The sequence below is a fragment of the Berghia stephanieae genome, chromosome 10 (genome assembly GCF_034508935.2).
Source record: "Berghia stephanieae isolate SIO BIC M18660-M18661 chromosome 10, UCSD_Bste_1.3, whole genome shotgun sequence".
NCBI classification, from domain to species: domain Eukaryota; kingdom Metazoa; phylum Mollusca; class Gastropoda; order Nudibranchia; family Aeolidiidae; genus Berghia; species Berghia stephanieae.
The window spans coordinates 20318625-20331813 of NC_088369.1; the positions used below are offsets into that span (position 1 = coordinate 20318625).

Here is a 13189-nt window from a genome sequence, read left to right on the forward strand (position 1 = left end):
ATTTGTTTTCTATGTAAATTTGATAATACAGTATTAATGTAAATAATGGAAAAAAATATAATGTCTCTAAAATATTATGCTTGAAGTTCAAAGATAAAAAGTTTATTATTGTCAATTTTCTGTAATCAATGAATTATTCTCTGATAATGAGAAAAGCGACAACATTGGTACGAATAAATTGAGTATTTTGCCGTACTCGTGGAAAATGTGCTTTTATGATTTTGGCCAGAAAACTCGTCCTTCAAATATCGATCGATTAACTCTCTCCTTACCAGCTATTTTTAGAATTTCGCCCGAAAATTCACTCCCACCCAACACAAAAATAGGTTTTTCTTACTCAAATAAAAAAGTAACACACTGTTTAGTATTTATAGCTGTAATCAAAGCATTTCTTTACATATTGTGATGTACAAGAGAAATCAAAATCAGACAATTTATTGTCGGTTGCATCTTAACGAATGTGACAATTTTCTTATGGGTGGTAAGGAGAGGGTTAATATGACCCTCATCTTGGCAACAAACAAAAAAACTGTCAAACCTGATGATTTTGCGAGTCCCAGGTTTGAAAGTTTTTGCCAAGATGAGAGTCATTTCAACCGATCGACATAATATTGGCCGGAGGTGAGCGAGTCAGTAGCGTATAAAATAAAACTGTTTCTGGCTAAAATGGAAGACTTGCGTGTTTGTTGTTGTTGTTGTTGTTGTTGTTAGTGTTGTTGTTGTTGTTGTTTGCAGTAGAACAGTGAAAGGATATTCAAGATCTAGCTTAACTCTCTCCTTACCATCCATTTTTAGAATTTCCCAAAAAAATTCACACCCACCCAACACAAAAATAGACTTTTCCTAATCAAACAAAAAAGTAACAAGTGTATTTATTACAGAATGTTGTTCAGCAAAATGATGTCTACAACACAGTGTTTAGTATTTATAGCTGTAATCAAAGCATTTCTTTACATTTTGTGATGTACAAGAGAAATTAGAATGAGAAAACTATTGGTTGAATCGTAACGAATGTGACGATTTTCCTATGGGTGGTAAGGAGAGACTTAAACGTTGACACATTAATTTGGGAGTGAAGCTCTCTAGACATGCATTTTGTTGCTTCCATTTTTTGTCCTTTTTTTTTAATGATCATGATGCATCTTTAGTTTTCATCTGTTGTCTTTGATTAAACAAAAAGAAAATAACAACCATCATGGAAGACATACATTTTGAAATCATACTCTAGAAACGCACCTGTTATACATCTGGCTTTGGGAAAAAAAAAAAAAACACCGTGATTTATTTAGTTTTTCATCTGTTGTCTTTGAAAAAAAAAAAAACACCGTGATATTTATTTAGTTTTTCATCTCTTGTATTTGAAAAAAAAACACCATGATATTTATTTAGGTTTTCATCTGTTGTCTTTGAAAAAAAAAAACACCATGATATTTATTTATTTTTTCATCTGTTGCCTTTCAAAAAAAAAAAAAAAAAAGACAAACCCTATATTGATTCACATTTATATTGATGTAAAACACCGGATAGGCTCCTTACTGTTTTCATCGATTTACTTTGAAAAAATAACAAAATCATGATGCACATTTATTTTGTCATAAAGCACAAGACAGACACCTCTATATTTTCATCTGTTGTCTTTGAAAAGAAGGAACAAAAACAGCGTGATGCACATTTATTTTGTCATAAAGCACAAGACAGACACCTCTATATTTTCATCTGTTGTCTTTGAAAAAAAAAACGAACAAAAACATCATGATGCACATTTATTTTGCCATAAAGCACAAGACAGACACCTCTATATTTTTATCTGTTGTCTTTGAAAAGAACGAACAAAAACATCGTGATGCACATTTATTTTATCATAAAGCGCAAGACAGGCACCTCTATATTTTCATCTGTTGTCTTTGAAAAAAAAACGAACAAAAACATCATGATGCACATTTATTTCGGTGTAATGCACCAAACAGCATTCTTATTATTTCCTTATGTTGTCTCAGAAACAAACAAACAAACAAACAAATTAACCCTCATGATGCACATGTACATGTATTCATTTGTAATATAGTTTATAAAATATTTATTTATTATTTAAAACATACCATTGCCAACTGGGTGGGGTTTCTGACCTCCCATAGCGGGCAGGGAGGTACATACTGTGTCTTCTGTCCCCTTATATCTGTTTTCAAACATGCTTTCTGACTACGTCTTGGAATGAGATTACTTGGTTTTGTCCTGGCCCTGGTCGGAGTCGTGGCTGGGAGGGAAACAGTCAAATGCATAGTTATTGTTTTGGGAGATGATATTTTTTCCTTGTAAATCATCTCTCTGTTATGTATTATTATATTTGTTATTTTGAATGTATAATGTAAGCATTTGAGTGTATTCCTCTTTTCTGGATTTTGTTCTTGTGTCCGGATTAGACTTATAGGTGATCTCAAACTAAGTACAGTGGTGGTATGCTCTTGGAATCTACATCTGATCCCTATTTGTTCCTAGTTCCCCTTTGTCTTACTTTTTCTTGGGTGCTTTAATTGTAATTCTAAAACTTTTTACTATCCCATTTCTTCCTTTTTACTGGCGCTGATATAACCTAAATGTGTTGCAAGCGCCGTAAAACCCTTAAAAACAAAAACAAAATACCATTGCCAAGGTTGATGATTTATGCCATTATCTGTGATTTACTGATTTCATTTCATTTCATTTCATTTGTATTTTGACTGAATTGAAACACTTTTTCTGTTCTGTGCTTTGGGTTGGTTTTTTGTCTTTCGTCCTTGGATTTACTTGGAAACAAAAAAGTGACAGCTCTGTCGTAGTTTGATTTTAGATCAAGCCTATTGTATAAATATCGTTTTGTTTTTTTGTTTTTGTTTTTTTTTATTGTGTGGATGCTTTTAACTTATTTTTAATATGAAGAAAAATGAGTATACCAGAACAACATAAAATACAAGGAACGCTTCGACCTCAAAACTCTCGTTCAGAAACAAGAAATGACAACACAAACAGTAATACGATAATGTGTGGAATCCTGAAAGTTGGAGACCTGGTATGAGCACATCTTTTTTAATTTATTGAAACTTTGAGCCCCCCCCCCCCCCCCCCCCCCCAAAAAAAAACAACGTTTTATAAAATGTTAATATTTTGACAACAAGTTTTTGACGTTGTGTTATATTTGATTCTTGCCAAATATTTGCTGTTTGTTTTTTTTTTCGGTTTTTTAAAAACATTTTTATTATAATAAAAATAATTTAAGAGATAATAAAATATTTTTAAAAAATTGTCAAATATTTGATGTTACAATCCGTAGCTTCCCAGTCGATTAGTACAATGACTTTTATTTGATTATTGATGTATGTTTTGCAGATAAGAGCGACAATAAGATGGATTTTACAAGATATTCCATAGACCAAAGATCACGATGTTTATTTCCATGACAATCGCCACGGAGAAACCAATTTGATTTAATAAATTGATTATATTATGTGATATTATCTTTATCGTTTGAATATACGTACAAGGTACATGTGTCTGTTTGTTTTTCTAATGAATCAGATTATTAATTTATTATTATAATCGGGGTGTGTGTGTGTGGGGGGGGGGGGGGGGGGGGGTTGGCCCTCAAGGCATACAGTATGGCGAGTAGGTGTCGAACCTGTTATCTCCAAGTTGAAGCAAAGACCTTTATTATTATTATTATTATAAGTATTTATTGTTATTATTATTATTATTATTATTATTATTATTATTATTATTATTATTGTTTTATTATTATTATTATTATTATTATTATTATTATTATTATTATTATTATTATCATCATATCATCATCTATATCATTATATCATCTCATATTATTATTATTATTATTATTATTATTATTATTATTATTATTATTATTATTATTATAATTGTTATTATCATCATCATCACCATCATCATCATTACTGTTCTTATTTCAGTTGTTGTTACCATAGATACCACTATCATTATTATTGTCATATTTTATTTGTCACCATTGTTAGCATCATTGCATATTATACAAAATAAATGATGTCTAATAGACTAGTAGCTCAAGCATCACTTCCGACTGGATCGGGAATTGGACGTTTAAGATTTAGAAACAAAAGCTTTATTTTTGAATGACCTAACACTCAAAATGGTATTATTCCACCCTTCTCCGAATTAAATGTGACCCATCGTCTCAAAACGGTATTATGTCGGAACGAACCAAATGCTTAAAAGCCAAATTTAATGTTAAACTGGTGAAAAATATAAATTGTTAGCATCAGCACCCTAAAATATTGTATATAATAAATCAATTAATGATATAAACTCAACACGAGTCAGATATTTCTGGCTATAAATTCAATTTTCAACATCTTGACCAACAAGACTTAATACAGTTTTGAGGCGAAGGGTCACAAATAGTAACGCTTAATGATATCATGTTTACAATAATAATTTGTGACATCGGATTTATCAAGCGTAGCTTTTAAAAAAAAATCAGATTTTGTATAAAAGAAGTATTAATTGAATGGTTTTGAAGATGTCTTTTATTCAAAAATGACGAAATCGGAATCGATTGAGGGGTAGAATAAATGATTTCTTACACTCTTGCGTTTTGGAATTCGAACTTTGTTCCCAACGCCACACCGCCACACTCGCAAACTCGTGCAGCGATTGGGAACACGTCCGGAATTCCAAAAAGTAAAAGTGTAAGAATCGTATATTATTGCATGTTTTGGCTTGGGAGGAAAACACGCTTTTAACTATAGATTGCCATATTAGCAACAACAACAACAACAACAAAAATGTGACCCTTCGCTTCAAAACGGTATTAAGTCGGGTTGGTTAAGGTGTTGAAAATTTAATTTAGAAGGCTTTTATATAGCGCAATATCACTTAACGTGCTCAAGCGCTTTACAAGGGGTCCTGGTCAACAGCAACATTTAACATGTAGGACGAGACATGACGCTGTTAGGCGATATTACAATTTTTCGGACAAAGACAACGCTGTTAACGGCCAGGTACTCATTTTACACTGAGTACGGTGAGAGAATGTGAGTAAAGAGTCTTTTCAAGGACTCAACTATGCGTCGAGCGAGGCTCGAACCAGGACCTTCCGATCCGAAAGCGAGTGTCATACACTAGACAATAGCCGCACAATTTATAACAGAAATATCAGACTTGTGTTGAGTTTGTATGTTTTATTGAGGAGAATGGATACCATATTTTAGGGTGCCGATGCCAACAATTTATATTTTTGACCAGTTTAACATTTAATTCGCATTTTAAGCATATGGTTCGTTCCGACATAATACCGTTTTGAGGCGATGGGTCACAAATGACATCTATTGTCCTCAACAAAACACAAAATATAATACTTAATAGACGTATACTTATTTACAGGTCTGATAATCCAAATTGCCATGAGCCCATCGTTGTAATAGAAATACTCAGGAAATACATATTTAATGCAGGTCTGACATCCGAACCCACTCATGGGCCTCGCTTAACATATTTGTAATGGACAATATTTTGAGTAATTTTTTTTAGATTTCCATTACAACAATGAGCCCCTAATGAATTGGGTTATCAGACCTGAAAATAAGTGCACGTTGATCCCGACATAATACCAGTTTGAGTCGCTTGGTTACATATTCATCGTAAATTAACCTCGATATTTAAATATCATTTTCCTGTGTGGGTTTCCTGACCTCCCATAGTATAGTGGGCAGGAGGTACTTACTGTGTCCTCTATCCCCTTAAGCCTGTTTTCCAACATGATTTGTGTCTTTGTCTTGGATTGAGATTACTTAGTTTTGCCCTGGCCCTGGCTGGGAGGGAAACAGTCAAATGTATTGTTAGTTTTGGGAGATGATATTTTTCGTCTTGTAAATCATATCTCTGCTATGCACTGTATTATTTTTGTTTTATATATAATATTATGATTTGTAAACATTTGAGTGTGTTCCTCTTAGTAGGGATCCTGTCCTTTTATCAGGATAAGACTTTTAGGTGACCTCAAACTAAGTACTTTGATGGTGTGCTCTTGGAATCTACACCTGTTTCCTATTTGAACCAATTTCCCTTTGTCTCACGTTTTCTTTGGTGCTTTAATTGTATTTCTAGAACATTTTTTACTATCCCATTTTCTCCCTTTCTAATGACACTAATATGACCTAAAAGTGTCGCACCTTTATACTGACACTAATATGACCTAAAAGTGTCACAAGCGCAGTTTAACCCTCAAAAACAAAAACAAAAACAAAACAAATTACCCTTTTAGAGCGTTGGATCACAAATGCATTATCGGTATACAAAATATTTTAAACCCATCCCTAGTGTATGCTGTGTGTTGGGTGTGTGCTTGCTGTGTGACGTTTGTATAATACACAGGCGGGGTGTGTTTAATTGATTTATTTATTTATTATGCTAATTCGGAACGCAAGGTGTGTAAAATCTTATGCTTAATCTATTAGTATAAGCAAAATAAAGATTTTATTTATGTTATCAATTGACGCTTTGTGGTTTATAATTTTTGATGGGTTTTTTGTTTTAATTTATTTTGTCATTTATCTATTTATGGATGGTCATATTAATTCGGTTTGGTGGGTTTTTTTTTCCTGATTGGCGGGCCGGAAAGTATTGGGAGGATGGGGGGGGGGGGGGAACCATGGTAAATTGGCTTTTATTATTATGCTCCCTTTTAGGAACGAGGAAGAGTTGGAGAAGGTAAGAAAGGGACGAATATTGATCGATACCATCAGAAAGAGGCAGTTACGGTTTCTGGGACATGGGTGGAGTAGAGACGGAATAGAAAAGTTGGTAACATCTGGGATGATAGAAGGAAAGAGAGCTATTAGAGGAAGACAAAGAATGGCTTATTTAAATAACCTAAGAATGGCCAAATGTGATTTTAAAAGCAACACAGATTTCATGCGCACCGCAGAGGATTCGTGGAGACAGCTGACCGGAAACGTGCTCAAGAGCACAAGCGACGATGGATGATGATGAACTTTTAGATTTTTTGGGCACAACCAATATTGGAGAGATAATGAATGAGTCTATTAATTTTCGCGATATTGGTTTAATTAGCGTAGTCAGTTTAACCATTGCAATTTGGCTTAAAATTTTATGCTTTTAGATTTTTTGGCAACCAATATGGAAAAGAGAAAAAAATCAACCTTAATTTTCACATGGAAAGCATCAAAGTGGCAATAATAATACTTGATGTCATAAATAGATGAAAACTTAGAGTAGATCTGAAATCCTTAAAGTAATTAAGTGAATACATTATTTCGAATGCAACGATTTGCGTAAAAAACGCCAAACTGACAACTTTTACAGTGTCGAAATTGATTGTTTTTGAGAGTGTTAGTGTCGTCGGTACATATTTTATGATATCTGTTCGACTCAATAAACTTTCAAACTGACTTTAAATTATAAAAGGAAATCAAGTTATCTGTTTATCCATCTGTAAAAAATACGTTTCTAATTTTCAAATCTTTCAGTAGAGTTGTGCGCCGTATAATTTTATTTATTGACTCAAATGGCACAATGCTCTCCATAAGGCTATATTTTTTAAAGAAAGGATATATATATTATATATATATATATATATATATATATATATATATATATATATATATTATTTATATATATATATATATATATATATATATATATATATATATATATCACTGAACACGATAAATCGATTTATTTCCAAGGGAAGGTCATAATTCATAAAAGGAAACATCATACTAAATTATTTTCTCATTTAACACGAGATTTATTGCTCAAAATTATGCAAAGTCGATCGTATGTTGTTGGGGGTTTATGTTCATTATATTATATAACATATAAAGGAATAGATTAAATAACATAAATCTAAATAGTTTTGACTTGACTGTTAACGTACTTGCGTTTGACTTTTCCTTACAAGCTGACATAAAAGAGGAAATATAAAGGCGACACACACACACACACACACACACACACACACACACACACACACACACATACACAGGAGCGAGTCTTGTTCTCATCAATCAAAATTCACACAACATACGCTTGGTGTGCAGTGTCAACCCCTTTTAAAATAGAGTGATGGATGGATGGTTAGGAGACGTGCTTAGAATAAATAAAATGAAATAATAACAATAGGGAATGAGATTAGCGGAAGAGTAGTGTCCCTTGATTGGACGTCACCCATATTCTGTGACGTCACTGGCTGAAAAGTTATTAGAGAGGGAACGTCATGTTGGCTGTGCGCAACCAACCAACATGACGTTCTCTCTTTAATAACTTTTCCGCCTGTGACGTCACAGACTATAGGTGACGTCCAATCAAGGGACGCTACTCTTCCGCTAATCTCATTCCCTATAACTATGAACGGTAAATAGTGTATTTCTAGGGATTTACTCCTGTCTTATTTACTTTTCATACAGTGGCAGTGGACTGTTGGGCGTCCTTTTTTTTTTTTGACAAACACTCTTAAAGTGTCGCTTATTAATTCTTAATTCTATATTTATACATTTTTATGCATTTAATTCAAACCAGGGGTCATAGGGACATAGGGAGAACAACATTTCACTTTGTAAATTTATACATTTTTATGCATGCCACGTCTGTAAACGAATTTCCATTTTCTGGATGAATAAAGTCTATTATTATTATTATTATTATTATTATTATTATTATTATTATTATTATTATTATTATTATTATTATTATTATTATTATTATTATTATTATTATTATTATTATTAAATACAGTACCGTTGAGCCACGCTGCCCCTTAATAAGTTCTGTATTTTGGAGCAGATAACTTTGTGGTCTTTAAGATCCATTGATTTGAAGATCATGATTACACCATCCACACATTCTTCATGCCCAATCGCGTCTAAGTCTCCCACCCAAAAAGAAAAAAAATGGTCACCAAAACATGTTCGTTATATCCGTCAATTCGTTTCAAACATGTTCGACTTAGGCGCGCTCTACTGTAAATAATAATTTTTCTACGACAGATTTAAAAAGATCCACCAGATAAGAGATAAAGAGATTAAAAAATAAAATTTAAAAAAAGAAATACTTGTAGCTTAAATGCCTCCTCCAACGTGTACATATTAGCCGATCCGATAACTAAACAGAGTTAGGGCTTGATTTGTAACATTGTTGTTATCCACGCGTTGGTTTGAGAGTGTTTCGTTTACGAAAAAGGGCCGATATAATTGGGCTTATCAGACCTGCAAATAAAAACACGCCGGTTTACTCAAATGTGCGACTATGTGGTCTTGTGGTATGACACTCGCTTTCGGATCGGAATGCCCTGGGTTTGAGCCTCGCTCGGCGCATAGTTCAGTACTTGGAGAAGGTTCTTAATTCACACTCTCTCACCGTACTTAGGTGTAAAATGAGTACATGACCATTAACAGCGTTGTCTCTGTCCGAAAAAAATTGTAATATCGCCTAACAGGCGCATGTCCCGTCTTACATGTTAAATGTTACTGTTGGCCAGCGACCCCCTGTAAAGCGCTTTGAGCACGTTTAGTGGATATTGCGCTATATAAAAGCTCAATAAAAAAATACAGCCGGCATTTCAGTTCCATTCCCAGTGCCACAACTGACTCATAGCAAGGTCAATTCATCAGCGGTCAGAAAACAGGCCCTTTTGCTGTGACAGATGACCTCACGGTTCGTTAATTCGAAGCCCTTGCTTACACGAACCACCCCCAGGGTAAATAAGGTTTGCCCTTGATGTCGGGTCTCCGCCAATGAAGCGGTAATTTATAATGATTATAAAATATTAACATAATACTATCATTTGTGATATTTAATGCTTAACTCACTTAATCCTAGAGTCTTTTGCTACTTTTTAAAATTGGATAAAATGTTTTACAAATGAGCATATACAATAGATGGTTTTATTCAACTACCATTAACATGTAAAAACTAAAAATCATAAGCTTTGTTACTACGCTTATAATTTTGTTTCAGAAAAATGTAATAAATAGATATGGGGTAAAAGTAACCCGGCTAAACTACGGATATAGTCGGTGTTAGGGTTGAGTGAGTTAAGGTTATAAATGTGGTCTTGGGGTATGACACTCGCTTTCGGATCGGAATGTCCTGGGTTCGAGCCTTGATCGGCGCATAGATGAGTCGTTGGAAAAGGCTCTTTACTCACATTGTCTCACCATACTCAGGTGGAAAATGAGTACCAGGCCTTTAACAGCCTTGTCTCAGTCTGAAAACATTGTAATATCCTCTTACTTAGCAGGTGTCATGTCACGTCATGCGTGTTAAGTGTTGCTGACGGTCAAGGACACTTTGAATGCGTTTTGAGTCCACCTTTAGTGGATATTATATTTATAAAAGCTCAAGTTTTTTTTTTGTTTCGATTTTGTTTCTGTTTGTTTGTTTGTTTGTTTTCTGGGTCTTTTTTTTTTTTTTTTTTGTTTTGTTTTGTTTATTTTTGGTTTTTTTGTTTTTTTTTTTTTGTTTGTTTTTTTTTGTTTTGTTTTTTTTTAAGAATGTGGTTGATTTGGCATACATATTTTTTTGTTTTTGATTTGTTTTGTACTCCCCCCCCCCTCTTCTCTCTCTCTCTTCTCTTTTCTCTCTCTCTCTCTCTCTCTCTTTCCTCTCTCTCTCTCTCCCTCTCTCTCTTTCTCTCTCTCCCCCCACCCCTCTCTCTTCTCTCTGAGATTCGAACCACAGTGTCGTGATCAAAGATAATATATAATACTGGATATTTACCTAATGTCGTCTCTCTAATGTAATGAACATAACTACACAAAATGCTTACACAATAAAAAAATGCTAATGTGTTGCACACCTGTTCTGCTGTGTAAACTGTCAAAAAACATTTTAATACATTTTGGTCAGAATAATATAATTTAATAATATAATAATAATTAATAATATAATAATATTAATAATAATAATATAATAATATAGAGAAGAAGAAGAAGGAAGAAGAAGAAGAAGAAGAAGAGAAGAAGAAAAAGAACACGATGGTGATGATGATGATGATGACGGCGACGACGACGACGACGACGATGATGATGATGTGATGATGTGTATTTGATTATGGTAATAATAATAATAATAATAATAATAATAATAAATAATAATAAAATAATAAATATGATGATGATGATAATAATATATATAATGATATTATATATGTAATAATAATAATAATAATAATAATAATAATAATAATATATAATAATAATAATATATAATAATAATAATAATAATAATAATAATAATAATAATAATAATATGATATAATAATAATAATAATTAATAATAAAAAATAATATATTATAATATATATATATATATAATATATTATAATTAATAAATTAATAATAATAAATAATATAATGATAATAATAATAATAATGATAATAATGATGATGATTATGATTATGGTAATAATAATAATAATAATAATAATAATAATAATAATAATAATAATAATAATAATAATAATAATTAATAATAATAATAATAATAATAATTATAATAATAATAATAATAATAATAATAATAATAATAATAATAATAATAATAATAATAATAATAATAATAATAAAGTTTCTATAGGGCCCATAGTCGAAACCTCAAGGCGATATCTATACGACATAATCCTATTTGCGACGACCAGTCCACTTGTATAAAACTACACACCAAAACAATCTTTTTTTTACGCCAACTTCTTTCCACATACCCATATTATTATTATTTATTTCATTAACGATGTCAACCATTATGCATAAAACGGACGTATGCAGGTTTAACATCCGAACCCACTTATGGGCCTAATTTAACATTGTTGTAATGGACAATATTTTGCGTCACTTATTTTTTTTTTTTTTTTTTTTTATTTTTTTTTGAGATTTCCATTACAACAATGAGCCCATAAGGAATTGGATTATCAGATCTGCAAATAAGTGCACGTCGCCTAAATCCATTACTGAAGCAAATATTCTACATATTCCATATTCCAATTTCTTTTTATAAACAATGTAAAAGAAAGAAAAAAAAAACAAACAAACAAGAAAAACCACCAAAAAAAATTAAAATTAAAATAAAAAGAACAACAACGAAAACAAAAACAAACAAAAAATAATAAACAACAAAACACTACTTCTACATGCAAAAACAGAAAACACACACACACACACGCGCGCGCGCGCGCGTTAAGAAAGCAATACCACAATATTTTAAAAAAAAACAATAACAAAAAACCAAAATAAACAAAACAAAACAAGTTTTTCCATATTACAGGTGAACTGGTTTAAAATCACTTTTCGATATCTGGTTCTTTGCGACATAACACCTTTTTGTGACGACTAGCTACAAATAGGATTGTCCTGTCAACTTTTTACCCTTAGCACTAATGCGACCCAAACGACCGACTGAAATCCGAACAGGTAAATAGTTCGATAACCAGGTGTCGTTCGAATAGCCATCCACTTTTAAATCCCAGGATTTTCAGGCGATAGATAACGAGATTAATATTAATTGTTTTTATTACATTTCGTTTCGTGGTCACCCGGATGTAAGGCCTCGGATTCTTTTATTTCATTCTTTCTTTCATTTTTTTTTCTCTTTTACAAACATTGCTATTTATATCCTTCAGGTATTAGGTCCTTGTAAAATGGCGCTAAAATATAAATCTAAAATACTGCTTTGCGATTTTGTATTGGTATGACCGTAGCCATTGTAAAGGTATATCCTGACACTGACCGTAGCCTTCGTAAAGTTATGGCCTGATGACAGTATGGCACTCGACTTCAGATCTGTAATTTCCTGGTTTTGAGCACGTTTAGTGGATATTGCGCTATATAAAAGCTCAAGTTTTTCTTCTTCCGCTGTTCACCGCCGCCTCCTCTTCCTCCTTTTCCTCCTTGAGCTTTTATTGAGAGCAATATCCACTAAACGTGCTCAAGGCGCTTTACAAGGTGTCCCTGGTCAACAGCAACTGAGGCTATGTGGTCTAGTGGTATGACACTCGCTTTCGGATCGGAAAGTCCTGGGTTCGAGCCTCGCGCTCGGCGCATAGTTGAGTCCTTGAAAAAGGCTCTTTACTCACAGTCTCTCATCGTACTCAGGTGTAAAATGAGCACCTGGCCGTTAACAGCGTTGTCTTTGATCGAAAAAGTGTAAT

General features: G+C 32.7%; 1 protein-coding gene across 9 annotated transcripts in view; it reads left to right on the plus strand.

The window, feature by feature from the left end:
- Positions 1 to 3100, plus strand: part of LOC144980777 (inactive ubiquitin carboxyl-terminal hydrolase MINDY-4B-like) — a 35077-nt gene extending 31977 nt beyond the window's left edge. For all 9 annotated transcript variants that reach the window (XM_078928567.1, XM_078928570.1, XM_078928573.1 and 6 more), the window contains one exon: positions 1 to 3100. This exon is cut by the window's left edge and continues 59 nt beyond it. The gene's annotated coding sequence lies outside the window, so the exon portion shown is untranslated.
- The last annotated feature ends 10089 nt before the right edge of the window (positions 3101 to 13189 follow it).